Source organism: Rhodnius prolixus, unplaced genomic scaffold (genome assembly GCF_049639745.1).
Source record: "Rhodnius prolixus isolate KJV_2025 unplaced genomic scaffold, Rpr scaffold_7, whole genome shotgun sequence".
In the NCBI taxonomy this organism is placed as follows: Eukaryota; Metazoa; Arthropoda; class Insecta; order Hemiptera; family Reduviidae; genus Rhodnius; species Rhodnius prolixus.
In genome coordinates this window covers 20,261,871-20,274,958 of record NW_027411582.1, presented here as the reverse complement: position 1 = coordinate 20,274,958, position 13,088 = coordinate 20,261,871, and the positions used below count along the sequence as shown (strand labels likewise).

The window sequence follows — 13,088 nt, the reverse complement described above, 5'->3', positions numbered from 1 at the left end:
AATATGCCCAAAATGAAAAATATGAAAAAATATGTACATATTTTGATTAAATATGTAGAAATATTTATTTATTTTAATCAAATATGTATAAATATGCGATAACATCCAAATATGTGGAAATATGTGAAATAAAAGTAGACTCAAACGGCTCAAAAAGTGTCAGTATCAATACTTCTAGTTGAAAAACGTCTGTAAATTGCCTAGAAAAAAATATGTAAATACATACGAATCCGTTCCCTAGTTATTACATTACTTGGGCACTGACAATTTAGTTACTACAGCCTATTATGTTATTTTTCCCTGACTCAATCTTTAGTATTGTCTCTTACATTGCAAGCCAGCTAGATCTAATCATAATTATTAATATTATTAACCATATTATTACTGGTTTATCCGGAAAATAATGCAGAATTATGGTTTTAAAAGGAGAAAAAATAAAAATTAATGATTTATAACTGTTTTTATTAATCAAAATAGTCTCCATTACTTTCTATACATTTCTGCCAACGTATGGGTAACTTTTCCCCATACCCTCTGTATAGAAAAAGATCGCTGTTGTTTCGGCAAAGAAGTGCAGCACAAATTTCATCTTTTGGGCGACCATTTAATGTGTGGAGGAACCCAACTTTCAAGCTTTTTCACCTTCCCAAATCGCCTTTTGAGATGGTCATCGACGGGTTGATTTGCTGACTTCCGAGTTTACCTGCCAGTTCTGGGGATTTTCTTCCACCAAAGCTCGGAGAACAATAGTCATCAAGGGCAGAACTTCTTCCACAGCCTTCTTTGTCTTCAAAGCTCAAGTCTCCCTCTCAAAATCTTAGGAACCACCGTTGAACAGTTCACTCACTTATACAGCCTTCGCCCCAGAAATGGTTGATATTTCTGGCCGTTTGGAGCCCCGTTCAGGCCGAGTTTGAACTCGTAAAACAAAATTATGCGAAAAATCACGCTTTGACATCTTAGTAAAGACTGAATCATTTCCAAGTAGCAAAATGTTACAGAGGTATTCTTACTAATATTCTGAAAGTTTTAACTCACAAATTTTCTTCAAACTCAAGTTATATTTCATTCTCATATTACATTTAAAGTTATATTTATTTCGTTATATTTATTTCAAGTTATATTTATTTCGTTATATTTATTTCAAGTTATATTTATTTCGTTATATTTATTTCAAGTTATATTTATTTATTTCAAGTTATATTTATTTATTTCAAGTTATATTTATTTATTTCAAGTTATATTTATTTATTTCAAGTTATATTTATTTATTTCAAGTTATATTTATTTATTTCAAGTTATATTTATTTATTTCAAGTTATATTTATTTATTTCAAGTTATATTTATTTATTTCAAGTTATATTTATTTATTTCAAGTTATATTTATTTATTTCAAGTTATATTTATTTATTTCAAGTTATATTTATTTATTTCAAGTTATATTTATTTATTTCAAGTTATATTTATTTATTTCAAGTTATATTTATTTATTTCAAGTTATATTTATTTATTTCAAGTTATATTTATTTATTTCAAGTTATATTTATTTATTTCAAGTTATATTTATTTATTTCAAGTTATATTTATGTAATTTTTGTTTGAAAGAGGATTAATAAGTGTTTACATTTATAAAAGTCAAAAGTCCAATAAACGCAAACAAGTTTACTATTTAGAGGGGTATTTTAAAGAAAACATAAAATCCTGTATTATTTTCCGGAAAACCCAATATTTCTTACATTTTTTAAAATAATTTTACTCAGGCTTCTCCCGAAGGTTGCCTATACAGTATCGTTTCCTTCCAGGTAGCCATAACCTCTTGGATACACTGCTGCCAGTCCCACCTCGGCCTACCACTGGGTCTATTAAAGGATGGTTACCATCTCAAAATCTTCTGGGTCATCTGTCAACACAATAATTATTATTGCAATCAAACAATTAGAAAATTTAAACATAATTTAGTCAAAATAACTGAAAAATACTTTAATTTGTTCATAATAAACAAAAAGGTAGGGAAGAGATTAGCTATGCGGTTAGCATACTGGACTCCCACGCGGAGGTCCCGGGTTCGAATCCAGCTGCTGACCCTTAGATTTTCTCTTCCTAGGAGCTTCTTACAGCTCACTGTCCGATGATGGACAGTGTTGTCTGTAACGAGAGAACACTGTCCGGAGGCCGGCAGTGCACTGAAAAAAGCTTCGGGCGCCAATAACCTTAGATGTTGAAGCGCCTTAAATCATTAAAAAAATAAAAATAAACAAAAAGGAATATGATTCTTCTAAAAAAAAAAAAAATAATAATTATTTAAAAATATTGAATATTATACTTCCGGAAGCATTTAATGAAAGGTGGTCTATGTTCGATATATAACAGAGGGGAAATATTAATCAAACAACGCCTAACTAAATACCTTGTTTTACCTGTATATATTGATTTTTTACACAACACTGGACATATCCATTTATATTAACCAGTGAAACGTAACGTACAGAAAAAAAAATTATAATAATATAAAACATCATGGAGTATCAAAATAGTTATTGATTGTTACGTACATAAAAAGGTATGTTGGATATTTTTTCATGCAAAAGAGAGAAAAATAATTGTTTTCGATCTAGTTAGTTGGTACAAGATCTCTGGAAGAGGAATTTTGAAGAATAGGCATTTCAAAAAAATACTGGATCTGGGAGGAATATTTTCAAAAATTCAGCAATATAAATTGAAGGTGAAAGTTATGTTTTAAACTAATTTGGATGTCGTAGCTTCTGGAGTACGGCGCTCTAATTTGGATCTTAATCTTCACTGATTTTTGTTTTTTAAATTTAAGTGTACTAGTCGAGCGAAAGCAGTATTGCCCGAGTGTTTTCCTTGACGTCGCTCAGGCGTTCGACAGGGTGTGGCACGAGGTACTACTGTTTAAGCTGAGGGAGATTCTTCCTCATACTTACTACCTCATCCTCAAATCCTATCTAAAAGATCGACATTTCAGAGTGAACTGTGGAGCAGCAGACACTGATATACGTCTAGCCAGAGCTGGTGTTCCTCAGAACAGTGTCCTAGGTCCTCTTCTTTACTCCTTATATATAGCAGACATACCTCAACATCCAAATACCATTCTTTCTACCTTTGCTGAAGATACTGCAATCTTATCTCCTCATTCCGATCCTCTTATCGCGTACACGAGCTCTACAAACGCACTTACAACCACTTACAGGACTGGCTTTTCAAATGGAGAATCAAAACTAACGTTACGAAGTCAAAGTTTACAGTATTTACTCTTTGACGGAAAATCCTACCTCCCATCATCTTGAACCAACTGTGGACAAAGTACGCTACCTTGGACTGCACCTAGACAAACGGTGGAATCCCCTATACTAGACTGAAAAGACAAGAAACTAACCAACGCTACAAAACTTCTCGCCAGTCTACTTGACAAACGTTCGAAACTTAACCTACATAACAAAATACTCTTATATCTACTGTTACCGCGACCTATTTGGTCATACGGCCATCGAAGGATGGGGGTTCGACAAAGCGTTCCAACTCACTACGCCTCCCAGACATTACAGTCACAAAAATACTTCGAAAACTTCTTAACGCTCCGTTCTATGTATCTAATCCTCACCATCCATAATGACCTCAAAATTACTTTCATTACAGATCTTGCTCAAACACTCGTTTCTTCAAATTTCATTCCTCTACAGCAGCTCATCCTAACCCTCTCATAGAGCACCTATCTTCCTCCACATTACCAGGTAATCCTCTAAGGAGATTGAAGAGAAGATGGCCTCTCGTGATCTACTCTTATCGTGAGAGCAGAATAGCAAGAGCACGTTACTGGAGTGACACCACTGGGTGCCTTCTCCACTCATGATTTTCACGTATTTTTTATCAGGTACCACATTTGCTTGTTGCAACAATCGTTGCAGTTGTAAATTCCAATAAAAGATTAAAAAAAAAGAAAAAAGTGTACTAGTTGTTATGATCGATTATTTGAGATGTTTTTAGAGATTAAGGACATTAATTATTGCTGGTTGTGTACCCCAGTTGCCCAAAAGTTGGTCTCAATTATTGAGTTTTAGGTATTCAATTGCAGTATACTGTTTATATCTTGAAGAAACGCAAAAAAAAATAAATAAATAATACAAAACAAATAGAAAGCTACTTTGAGTTTGGGACATGAACCAGCTGGTAGTAACCCGAGCCGGTGATTAGGAACTACGCTGTGACATCCTCTTTAAACAGTTTACACAGTTCGCAATTAATTTAGGATTCTAGTTGCGCCTGGTCGTTGTTGATGATAGCAAGGTCACCATGTTTATTGCTTACTCCTTCCTCATTGGTTAAACGCTGTTATTAGATGCAATTTTTTGTTTAAATAAATACTATTTTAGCTGAATTATTGACTATTAAGTATGAAATTATTCAATCCACAATTTTAAGCTCATAAAATGTTTGTAGCAAGAATTTAAACTCACCTTTCTTGATTGATTTGCTCGTTCCAGTCATAAATACTTTTTTATGATCACTGATATGATATTGATCACGGCTTAAATATATTTTCACCATCGACTTTGAGCATATTTAGTACTTGAATTTCGACCAATAATAAACGTTCAAAACATCACAGTAATGAAAATAAAATTCGTTAGTGGTAAAGAATCTTAATTGAAAGATTCTTTACCACTAAACCTACCACGACCGGTCAATTGAACGTTTTTTAAAATTAGTTTAAATTTTCTAAGTACAACGTCATCATACCGCCATTAAACTTAACGACTTTTCCTAAAATATGTATACAATTGTTTTTTTAATATTCACTTCTTTTCCTAGTATTTGATTTTTGAGAAAAATATGTAGTTCGTCTTAACTACCGCGACCGGTCATTTGACCGGCTGAATATTTTCATTTTATTTACTTATTTTAATATTGCATTTTATTTATTTATTTATTTTTGTAACAGAATTCTCTCGAAAACTCAATTTGATAATGCATTTATCGGTTTATTGTTTGCATGTGGTGCATATGAGGCAAAAATATACAATATTGCCCTTTTCTATGGAACAAAAAAATAATAGGGACGAGCATTCTTCTCACAAAACTATGAGCAGAAATGTATAGACGGAAATTGTGAGGTTTATTCGAGTGGATCAAAGAAATAATCGTTTACAAACCGATAAATTTGCTTTGATTTCTAAATTTTGGAACAAATTCGTAGAGAACAGTCAAAACTGTTCTAACCAAGAGCATATATCTCTTCCAAGGACGTTTGTTCCCAACAAAGTCAAGATGCAGATTTACTCGGTACATGCCCAAATAAACCGGACAAATTTGGTATCAAATTTTGGCTAGCGTTCGATGTAATAAAAGGCTTTCCATATTTGGGGAAAAACTTGAAAGCAGAGAACCTTCAGTTCCGCTTGGGGAGTTTGTCGCTAAGAAATTAGATGAAATGTATACAGCTCGTGGTAGAAATATAACCGTGGTAAATCTCGGAGATGGTCTCCACAAATAGTTTTCAATATCCTAGTCTTAGTCCCGGGATAAATGCATGGATTTTGTATTTAAAAAAAACTACCGGAAGTGAAATTTCAAGGCAAAACTTTGTATTACCATTGCAAAAAATGACAAATATTAGTACACGAACAAGTGGTCGGAAAATAGCCAAATAAGACTAAAAAAATGCTGTCTAAACTGTAAAAAAATTCGTAATGCGAGAAATGTACAATTGAGAAGCCTATAATTATAAAAAATGATGCAATAAAGAGTAAAATCTTCGAGATTTATTTTTAAACAAAAGAAACCATGCTTTTTCATTGTTAAATAATTATTATCTTTATTATAAAATAAGAAATTTAAGTAATTTTAAAGTCCGGTCATTTGACCGGTGACGTTAGGAATAGTTATGCAAAAATGTCGGTAGGTTTAGTGTTAAGATTATGATTTCAAACAAGAATAAAACAGGAATATACAACATACCTCCACATAACTTTCATCACGGACATCACATTATGCATCAATTTACTTTCACATATTTTACAACTTTTGTAAAGATAATTTCATCTTCAGTTAAAACAAGAATATTTTCTAATTGGCAGAGATAAATTGTATTTAAAGTTACTTCTAATTAGAAACTCATAAAAGTAAACATCGTTTCAGAATTAATTTAAATTAACATTGGCTATAAAACAGAAAACAATTTAACATATTAACAATCAACCTAATTAATAATTAACATAACAATAATAACAAATTGCTTTTGGTAATGTTCATTAAAAACATATTAAACTGAACGAATTAAAAGCTACATATTTTCCAAGTTCACTAATGTAACCTTAAATTTTTTAAAGTGATATGATAAATGAAACATAAACAATATGAATCTGTGTGTTGTGGGAAAAAAGGTGCAATTGTGCAAAATAACTTCATTAACATAATCACCTAAATTTTTGTTTAGTATCCAGACAATTGGACTTCTAACTGCTTAAATTTAAAAATAATACTTTTCAATAAGAAATTTTTAATCAAATTAACAAGATTGATTAAAAGAAGTATACTTAGTTACTGCACCTTATCATTGAATAGATATAATCAGTGTTGGCAACCTAAAATTTTAGGAACCGATTCCAATAAAGTCGAAGTGATATCTAGGAACCAATTCTTTATTTTTTTAAGATTGAAAAACAAATTACTTACCTAGGCCTCACTTTGCATTAAAAATACCACACTTATTGTGTACACTTACGGCGCGGTCTCCCCCGACTTAGGCAGTCTACAGTTGCAACACTGCACGATTCAAAACTGAAGTCAGAGTAATTCTTTTAATTTTTAATAACCTAAGGTTTCATAATTAAAAAAAAAAAAAAGGTTCGCGCGAACAGGTAGGATACCATCACTGGGTATAATGATTTAGAAATTGCTACGTAGACTAGACAAAGTTATTCTTCATTTTAAAGCGAAAACTATCAGCAAATGATACGGCGAATGTTATAATATTTAATCCAAATCAGAGCTATAAATCAACAAAAATCAAAATAAATAAATCTGTTTAGGGGGAGAAATTAAATTTACTATGAATAAGTGCTATGTACTATTATTAGATTGTTATCAAATTAAGTCGAAATATAACTACTAATAATTCAAGGAAGTATAATCAAGTACATAATTCGAATAATTAACTGGAATAACGAGTAAAATTATTGTTTGAATTTTCAAAAAAGGATTATTTTTGCACCAAAAAATAGACTATAATTTTATGCTGTTTGTCTTTTTTATCAAGAAGATTATAGGGATTTTTGACAAGGAATGCATTCTTGATAGCAACACTTTCAAATGATTGCCACTTTTGCGTGTTTTGAAGTAATTTGTTATAAAAACATTTCATTCTAAATATACACATAACTCACCCACGGTGCTTAAGCAGATCTTGGTCTTCTAAAGCTCTTATCGCTTTATTCTTAATTCTTTTCAAGTGTAAACTGTTGAATCCTAAACTTCTAATTAAAGTTATTTACTCAACGCGAATTCTAGGCTATGAGACCTGATATTTAATTCAAAGTGTAAAGCTTATTTGGGCATAGCTTGCAAATAACAACAATAATAGAGTGATTAACTTGTGGATTTTGAGCGTCTCTGGGTTGCTACAAGTAAACCATGTCTTCTTCATTCGGAAAACCCATCATCTGATGTTTACATGCACAGTTTTATATTTATCTTCAGACTTTTTTTTTTAATTTAAAAAATGTAGTAGAGATGCTCCTAATAAAAGGGTGATTCAAGAAGATAGCCTTTTAGGTTAGCTAGGATCAAATTCAACCATATTAGTGTACTACTTGCAGTACCTCCAACTACCAAATTAGATGTCATGGACTTAGGCGACCAGCAAACATACTTTACTGTCAAAATACTTGTAAGACGGTTTTCAAAAACAGATTTTATTATTCTGTAAAGAATAATTAAATTACTAGTTATATTTCACCGTCGTTAAACACTATGAAAAACTGTAACGTAAACACTCTAAAATGACGTTAAACCTTCCTAGATTATAACCTAACCTTCAGGCTGTATGGCGTTGTCGGCAGCCTCCTCCATTAAGTAAATTGCAACGCCTAGGGACGGGAATCAAATCCAGTACAAAAGCCAAACAATTCTTAGCTTTGCCGGCCCTCGCTACTTGTTGCAGTACTGGAATTCTTTAGCAGCCACTTCATGAGGGGAAGATAACTAAAGATATGCCGGATAATACCATGAACTTATACAACAGGCCGCAAAGTAGAATGGTTACTTACCCAATTATTTGTTGTGACGCTAAGCTTATTGGGCGATAATATAATACCTCAATAAGGTTTATGGCACAGATACCAAAAGAGATAAAAGGGATTCCAAGCATGTGTGTTCCTCTACTTCTAATTGCCACAATCTGGTTTATTGATGGATACAAAAATATTAATAATAATAATTTGAAAAACTTAACACGTAATTGTGTTTAAGGAAATAAATGGTTTAAACATTTAAACCAAGAACTCAGTTCCATCGTTCCTTGTTCATCTAGTTGGATTGCAAATTAATTCTGTTTGCACTCATCTTTCCAACAGATTTCCACTTCGCTCTCTTCAGACAAATATTCGTTCTCACCAGCACTGCCTCTTGGCAGCGCCCTGGTCGTTTCTCGGCCTTTCTCACTCAATCAATCTCTATTTATTCTACGCCATCTCTCTATTTTCCCAGTTATTACAACTGCTCAATTTAACCGGTATACCATTGTTGACTAACTTAAAATTTGCTATTTTAATACGTTCATTATTACGATTATGTTACTATTAATTACCAGCCACTGTGAAGAAGACTGACACGAGATGAAGAAATGGACACATTGGTGAAATCCTGTGGTTCAAAGGTTGGATTCCATGTAATGGCACTTCAGTTCCAGCATCAAAGCTGTTTTCAGGAAATATTAAGATTAAGATTCTAATAGGGCGGCCCTTAAGTCCTACGCCACTGCGACCCCTTTGGATCTATTGTGGCTCCCCCCACTCTAGAGCTCACGCCCCAAACCCGTCCTTTTAATCAGACTCTTAATTCTGGAGAACGACTCTTGGGTAAAGCTCACATGGTCTTGGTTTTTCTTCCCCGAGAAACATCCTTAGCCAGAAAAGCCCCTCGCACTGACACAACTCATTGCAGTGCCGTTTCCTCCTCTTCCTGACAGAACCTACAAAGGCTATCATCCACCAGGCCCATGCGATGCATGTGTTTTCTGAGCCTGCACTGGCCGGGTTAATAGGCCCTACTATTATCCTTATAGCCAATTCTGCAGATAGCCTTGGCGAATGACCTAGTCTGCAACCATAGTTTTAATGGCCGCAGTCTCAAGACACTTGGAGACCCCAAAATAGGGCTCCGGGCCCATTGGCGCCCCTTCGTTAAGTGTCCCGCAGAGCCTACCCTAGCCAATAAATCTGCCACTTCGTTTCTCCCTTATGTCCTGAATGACAAGGCACCCACTCTAGAAAAACCTTATTTTGGTCACTAATTTACTTCAGGGCACCCAGACAGTCCCATACCGGCCTTGAATTGACCTCGTATGAACCAATAGCTCGTAGAGCCGCCTGACTATCCGAGAAAATCACGACTTTAGAATTAGTTATTCCTCGTCCAACAATCTCGGCAGCACAGAACCTAATTGCAGCTAGCTCAGCCTGAAAAACTGTAGCTAGTTTTCCTAGGCTAACCGAAAATCTACATTTCGGCTTCGAGTTTCACATATTTTTGCAACTTTTATTTTTTGGTTTAGAATTACCATTATAATAAACATTTTGATTTTATTGTTTCGCGTTAACGACATAAATCCACCAAAAGATTGGCTTAGTCCTTGTATATATTCTTCTAAAATAATTAAAATAGCTAATTTAAAATTTTAAAGGCCCCCTGGGCAGCCATAGTGGTAACCTTGAATGACTAAGGGTCTCTCTTTCTCTAAACCAAAGCTAACTAAATTACTTAACACTAAATATGCTAAATAAGGCATGTATTAAAACAATGAATCTGCGCATTCTGCATGTTAAATACTAGACTTGGAATTAAATTTTCGGATGGTACACAACAGAATTATATAGAAGGCTATTGTCCAAAATGGAAACTGTATTCAACCCTTATGTACATTACAGTACATATTCGTAAGTACATTAACAAAGAAAATTTTAAGTATCTTCTTCATATAAGTACCAACCCTTTCTTTACGAGGAGCACTTTGTAAGGTATTAAACACTGAAATGTTGACGAAAACATTAAAGCAAATAACTTCCAAAGATACTTCTTTTTCACTTAGAAGTAGTATAATACACTTCACTGCTTTATAATTTTAGTAAAAAGAGTATTATATCAAGAAATTTCAGGCCTTTTCATACTTTTTAAAGAGAAAATGCTCAATAGTCTATTGAGTCGATATTGGTCAGGATTAGTTTGAAAGAGAAACCCAATACTTTAAAACAGCCTTTTCAGTGTACTGTAAGGAAAAATGTACTGTGAATTGAAGACCGGTGAGCTCGTTTCACTGTTAACACTATGATAAAAAAAAAAAAATTGTTAAAAGTACTCTTTTACACAGTGCAATGCACCGCCATCAGACTGAAAACTGAAAGAAGCTTCTAGAAAGAAAAAAAAAAAAATTAAGGGCCTGCAGTTGGATTCGAACCCGGTATTTTTGCATGGGAATTCAGTATGCTAATAACTGAGCTAATCCGTTCCCGATAAAAACCTTGTTATACTTAGAAACTTCAACTTTTTAATTAAAATTTGTTTTGTTTCAGGTAAGTTCAGTTTACAGAATCTAATTCGTGAATGTATCTAAGTAAGTATAGGCTAATAGAACATTTTCATGTTTTTAACTTTTTTCCCTTTCTTGTTTTTCTTTTACAGCCTTAAGCATTATTTTACAATGTAGCATAGGCACTTACATCTGTACTACCTCAATGTATTATTAAGGGGCCTTAAAAAAGCATAGCTAGAATTCCATTTTATGTGTGCTCACTAGGATCACAATTCTAAGTCAAAATACATACAGAACTTCCATTTATAAGGGCAAACAATGTTTGTAAACATTTTGTTTCACATGATTAGTAAATTTCTATTCTAAGAAAAATTTGTCAATATTAACAAAATGCTTCATAAATTTTTGTTAAATGATGTTTATTATTCTGCGAATTTCTCGACAAAATTAAACAAAGATGTGGATAAGGTACAGATAAATTTTTACTTTTATCTCGTTTTTCATTTCAGAGATTAAAATAAACTTCCCTACAAAAGGTTACATTAAGGGTTACAGTATATTGTATGGTTAAAATATATTTTTTGTTGGTAATACTAAAATAACCTTCAAACATTTAAAATTTTGAAGCAAATTTTGTGGTTTGCATCTTGAGAATAGAAGTAAGAATGAATGTTCAACTAGATATGTATATACAGGGTGTCCCAAGCTATATGGATAACGACTTTTTCTCGGAAACTAAGATAGCTAGAAAAAAACTAAAAAATACGTGTTCCCTTAGTTTTTTGTTAGGAATCCAAATTTACTTTGTAAATTTTTTTCGGTGCTTCCAGAAGCGAGATACAGGCACCAACTTCATTTTTTCAAATGGGGAGGTGGGGTTTTTATTTCAGAAATAGATTCCTCTATTTTTTTAAAGAAAAATTTACTCGAAAGGTTTTTTTCTGTGAGCGATATTTTAGAAGTTATGAATGAAAACATGATTCTTATAAGAAATGTCAAAATGATAATATTATAACGGTTTTTTGGATTGAATAAGACGAAAAGTACTATTTTATCATAAATTTTACTCCTCATTAATATTACAGATCATGCTCGAAATGGCCTCCACCATTAGAGATGCATAGACATGCACTTTCCTGCCCCTTACTGCCAAAGAAATAGATTCAGCTTTAACCGACTTACAGGCATCTATTATTCTCTGCTTTAGTTCATCTACAGATGCAATTCCGGCTTGATTCTGATACACCTAGATTTAGAAATGCTTTTAGATAAGCAGAAATAAGGAAAGAAAGAAAAAAGTTATGAATAATCACCTTGTTTTTCAGGTATCCCCAAAGGAAATAGTCCATAGGTGTCAAGTTCTGTGAGAGAGGTGGCTACTGAATCGCCCCCCGTGTCGATATAACATGCCCATCAAATTGCCTATCGAGATATCTCTTTACATGCCTCATGGTATTATATCGACATGGGGGACGATTCAGTGGCCATCTCGTTCACCGGATTTGACACCTACGGACTATTTCCTTTGGGGATACCTGAAAAACAAGGTGATTATTCATAACTTTTTTCTTTCTTTCCTTATTTCTGCTTATCTAAAAGCATTTCTAAATCTAGGTATCAGAATCAAGCAGGGATTGCATCTGTAGATGAACTAAAGCAGAGAATAATAGATGCCTGTAACTCGGTTAAAGCCGAATGTACTTCTTTGGCAGTAAGGGGCAATTGGCAGGAAAGTGCATGTCTATGCATCTCTAATTGTGGAGGCCATTTCGAGCATGATCTGCAATATTAATGAGGAGTAAAATTTATGATAAAATAGTACTTTTCTTCTTATTCAATCAAAAAACCGTTATAATATTATCATTTTGACATTTCTCATAAGAATCATGTTTTCATTCATAACTTCTAAAATATCGCTCACAGAAAAAAACCGTTCAAGTAAATTTTTCTTTAAAAAAATAGAGGAATCTATTTCTGAAATAAAAACCGCACCTTCCTATTTGAAAAAATGAAGTTGGTGCCTGTACCTCGCTTCTGGAAGCACCGAAAAAAATTTACGAAGTAAATTTGGATTCCTAACAAAAAACTAAGGGAACACGTATTTTTTAGTTTTTTTTCTAGCTATCTTAGTTTCCGAGAAAAAGTCGTTATCCATATAGCTTGGGACACCCTGTATATATTTTTTTTAATTTTTAAGGTTGCCCAAAAAAATGAAAATTCACTTTCAGTTTTTTGCTTGTCATCATACAATTGGTCAAATTAGTAGCTAGTATGTACGATGAACAATTTAATTAGGAAGTGAAAGGCAAATTTTTTATAAGG

The 13,088-nt window shown here is 33.0% G+C and overlaps 1 protein-coding gene and 1 long non-coding RNA gene across 6 annotated transcripts in view; one reads left to right on the top strand and one right to left on the bottom strand.

The window, feature by feature from the left end:
* The window catches only part of LOC141447157 (transmembrane ascorbate-dependent reductase CYB561-like), a 246,981-nt gene that overhangs the window by 98,265 nt on the left and 135,628 nt on the right, over positions 1–13,088 (top strand). The gene's annotated exons all lie outside the window — the stretch shown is intronic.
* The window catches only part of LOC141447160 (uncharacterized), a 70,415-nt gene that overhangs the window by 16,403 nt on the left and 40,924 nt on the right, over positions 1–13,088 (bottom strand). For all 3 annotated transcript variants that reach the window (XR_012454171.1, XR_012454170.1, XR_012454172.1), the window contains one exon: positions 1,738–1,901. This is a non-coding gene — a long non-coding RNA (uncharacterized lncRNA). The remainder of the gene's footprint in view (positions 1–1,737; positions 1,902–13,088) is intronic.